The following is a 4,442-nucleotide window of genomic DNA, read 5'->3' on the forward strand; positions in this document are numbered from 1 at the left end:
CCCTTTTTTCTTCAGAATGGCTTTAACAGAACTTGTGCTTCCATATAAAAGTCTGTCTTGCTCCAAATTTGATCTCCATTTCCTGAGCTCTGGACTCATGGCAGCACTGAACTGGGGCTCAGGCTTGCAGTGCTGGTGCTTCATGGTGTCCACACAAACTTTAGGAGGGGCCAGAACTCCAATTCTATGCAGGGTTACCTTCCAGGCACACTGTGTTCCTGTGAACATCAGTGCTGAAAACCAAAGGTATGGAAGCAAAATCCTGCCATGATCCTAACTCACAGTAACGCTGACATGGTCAAACAGCAGCAGCTGATGGCTCTGGGAGGGGAGACACTGTTACAATGCTCACCAGTTTGTGTTGAAAGCGAGCCACACGAGGACAAACAGGAATTTGTGAATCAGCCCCGGTGTACTTGGACCCTTGTGGGCTGCCAGCACTGGGGTACTGGGCTCACACACATGATTTTGTGCCAATGGCAGTATCCCAATCACAAGAGGTAGAACTCGTGTTCCTGAAGTAGTTATTTGTGAACCAGCCCTATCATAGCCAGAATTATTTCATGAAAGAGAATAACAGTCCTGCTTTGCATAAAAAATGCTAGAAGATGTGTGTGGATACCTCCTTTAGCCCTACAGTTCTAGCAAAGCAGTGCTATTGGGGTTGTGGGCAGGAATCAAAGCACAGTTTGGAAACCTGGATGAACTTTTCCAGACACTATTTGGCACAATGTGACCAATTCAGTTACCACAGCAATAACGTTGGACAAGTTGCTGGTGGAGGACAGCAGAACCGAACGGACTCCTGCTCCTTCCTCTGGTGCACTGCCTGAGGGGTACATAGGTGCAGCAAAGCCCTTGCTGCAGCCCAAGGCTGAAGGCTGCAAGGGGAGCTGAGAGCTGAGGCAGTGTTTGGCTGAGGCAGGGAGCTCTTCCAGCTGACACCCTGAGGACTCTTACTTTGAGACAGTTGCTTTGCTGACAGTAACAGTATTTCAAATAGCTGAGAGCAGCAAGTCCTGACTCTTGTCTAGACTGGGGCTGGGGAGAGCCCTTTGGGAAGGTGGAATGAATCTTTGCTTGATTTGTCTTTTTTTTCTTCCTTCTCTGAGCCATATTAAATTTTATATATGCCCTAGTGTCCTGGTTTCAGCTGGGAATGATGTCTTTCTGTATATATATTAAAAGACAGGAAAAGCAATAGGCTATTGGAAAATGTGGGACTTGGCATGACATAAATGATATGGAATAAAGGGTGGATACTGTCCTGGTTTTGTCTGGGATAGTTTTCTTCTTAGTAGCTGGTACAGTGCTGTGTTTTGGATTTAGTATGAGAATAAAGTTGATAACACCCTGATGGAAACATTGTTGAGAGGACTCTATATTTTCACACAGCCTGCCCTTTCCTTTGGCACAGGGATCCAAAAGGCTGGAATAAATGACTGTGTTCCTCATAGGGAGTTACCCATTTGGTTGTGAAGGCTAATTGCAGAAGACAGATGGAAGCAGATGACACGGCTGGGTGGTTGTGGCAGCATTTGCTGTGGAGATGCTTTCCACGTGAGACATTCTGGAGTGGGCTCCTACATGGGCAGCCAGTTTGCAGCGAAGCCTTGTCCTTACTGCCATAGGTGAGAGCTGGCTCAGCAGGGACAGTGTGTCTGTGGACTGGGCGGGGGCTGCCCCCACCCTCCCTGTGCTTTGACAGCAGCTACGAGAGCTGCCTGGCTGCTCTGCCCATCCAGCAGCAGTGTTTGTTGGACCAGACGCTGCCATTCCCTGCAGAGATTATCCCTCAGAGCTGTGATGAAGGTAACACAGTTAAAAACGCCCAACTGCTTCTGTTCCAGCCCTAAGCTACTGTGTACTTTCAATGAGGAGATGGGCAATAGGAGAAAGGGGTTGTCTTCTTTTTTAATTACGATCCTTGGGACTTGCAGCTGCAGCGGGAAGCAGAAAAGGCCTCGGGAACAATTATTCAGGATTAAGATCCCGAGTTGTGGCTGCCTCCAGAGTGTTGGTGCACAGCTGAGGCATGGCAGCTGCCCCTGCTGCCTGCGGGTCCCTCACGATCTGCCTGATGCGCAGGGGTCACGGCTCAACTGCACCGGCAGGGAGAGTGCCAGATTCTGACAGAGCTTAGGAACTCTACCAGGGAGGCTGGAAAAACAGAAGCCAGCACAGGAAATAATAGCCAATAAGCAGGGCTTCCGATACAATCATGTTCTCATTTTGGTGTCAAGCAGCAGGCCAGGAATGAAGGGAAAAAATACCATTCCCCCTCCTTTTTTGGCAATAGTGGCTTCTAACCTCAGAGGAATCCCCAACCTTCAAAGGTCTAGCCAACATATTCTCACTCCACCTGGCTCAACCTTGCAAACACCCCACTGAGGACCTGCTCTCTTCACAAAGCATCCGGAGAGATGTGTTTTGGACCTCACCCTTGTCTGGCACTCACAGGGAACTGTGAGTTTCCTCACTTGGAGACAACTGATGGGTGTCTCAGTGATGCCCAGACACTGCCAGACCAATTTCCTCAAAAAGGCATGTTTAAATAATGAAGAAAACCATAGGTGTGTTCTGAGTGCCTTGTTTAACTCCACAGTCCATCCAGCCCTCACTGCAGAGCAGTTTTTTTGTCCCCAAGACAGCCTGCTGGCTTCCAATAAATATGCACAGGAATTGAATGGGAGGAAGAGTGTGCCCTGAGGACAGCATCCACGCTGAGGTATAAATAGCTCCATTTCACGGGGCCAACCGGCTTCCTCAGCCTGGCAGGCCAGATCCTAGCAGGCACTTGCAAGCTTCTAGAATGAGCTGCTGTGGCAGAGCTGTGCTCCTGGAGTGGGTGAGCACCCAGCACAGGACAGGGACGGAGGGATCCCTGCTGCCTCTCACCACTTCACCCACAGAGTGCACAGTACAAGATACATCATGTTCCACCCCCTTTCCTTCAATAACTTTTAAGGCACAGGAGTCTGAGTAAGAGCTTTTAAAGCAGGGAGGAGATACAACACAATTAAACTGCACCTGAGAGAGGACAGCCTCGGAGGGCGAATTAGAGCAGTGCTGTTTGTCAGGGGAACCTTGGCACAGCAGTCTCAGGCAAGCAAGAGGACATCCTGCCATTTTTTGGGATTAGCTCTGTTCCAAGGGCATCACCGGTGAGCGTTCCGTAACTGGGAGATATTTTCTTCAGGAAAATGCTAAGGCAGTCCCAAAAGATCCATAACATTTCCTGCACGTGCTCCTGCCACAGAGTAAGGAAAGACTGGGTAGGCAGGCAGGACACTGAATCAGGCCAGAGAATTGAGTTTTCAATGCACTGTTTCCTGGAGCGTGGGCATGCGGCTGGGCTAACAATGTTAGCCATGGGGCATCTGAGTGGGGCTGTGATGTGAAAGGGAAACAGCTCAGCACAGAATGAGGGTGGGTAGAGCAAACAAGGCTCGGAGCACCGAGAAAAAAAACGGAGAAAGGAAACAGAAAGAGAGAACAAAATTACTTCAGGAACTGAGAAGTAACGCCAAAAAAGCTACTTTCCAATTAGAGGAAAACTTGCTGGGAAAGCAGGATAAGTGTAGAAAGGGACTATTTTCAATGGACATAAAGAGACAGGAAAATGTCAGCCACATGAATCAAGCAGGTATGTTCATCTGGTAGTGCAAAAGCTGAATTTAGCTCTGTGGGCATATCACACTCCCCCTGGGATGGAATTCACACCTTGTGTTGATTTCACCATCATTAGCAATACCCTGAGACTGTCAGAGCTGCTCAGCAGATACTTATATTTTCTGTAAATTTGCTGAACTATTCAAATACCATCAGACAAATTAATTGCCTTTCAAGCATTTGTTTTAGTAAAGAGGATTCAAAGAACCACATTTTACAATTTATTAGAAAAATGAAATTAATTTATTTCCATGAGTATTTGTGGGCAACTGAAGACTAAGCATATTCAGCATCAGAGGAGTTCATGGCAGCCCCTATTTAAGACACTAAAATCAGCTCCTTTATCTGAGGATTCACAATCTCAGCTTGGAAGATCCAAGATGACTCAGTGTTTTGTAATGCATTTGTCAAGTAGATGTGAAAAAAAAATCAGCATTTTAGGGGAATATACTAACAAACATTCACGTTATTGAAATGGTTGCTCAGTAAGTTATCTTCACTTAATCACAGAGGGCCATGCTGCTCTGAAGCTTCTGCTTCCACTTATTATTGGATCTCAATGACTCTGACATATGGAGGAGAAGCAGCTCAAAGGGAACAAAAATGAGCAATGGGCCATTTTTTACAATAAAATATGGATAATGCAGTCATCCTGCTTTGCTCAGTATGTCTCACAGATGTGAAGGACAAAGCAATATACAAATGTGTAGGAGGGGAAGAATTACAAAGAATGTTGTCTGGGAGTTTCATGCCTGGGGAGGAAGGGAAAG

The 4,442-nt window shown here is 47.0% G+C and overlaps 1 protein-coding gene across 1 annotated transcript in view; it reads right to left on the reverse strand.

The window, feature by feature from the left end:
• Window positions 1–4,442, reverse strand: part of LOC103802127 (vascular endothelial growth factor receptor kdr-like) — a 97,390-nt gene that overhangs the window by 87,764 nt on the left and 5,184 nt on the right. The gene's annotated exons all lie outside the window — the stretch shown is intronic.

Source organism: Acanthisitta chloris, unplaced genomic scaffold, assembly GCF_000695815.1.
Source record: "Acanthisitta chloris isolate BGI_N310 unplaced genomic scaffold, ASM69581v1 scaffold17835, whole genome shotgun sequence".
Taxonomy (NCBI): Eukaryota; Metazoa; Chordata; class Aves; order Passeriformes; family Acanthisittidae; genus Acanthisitta; species Acanthisitta chloris.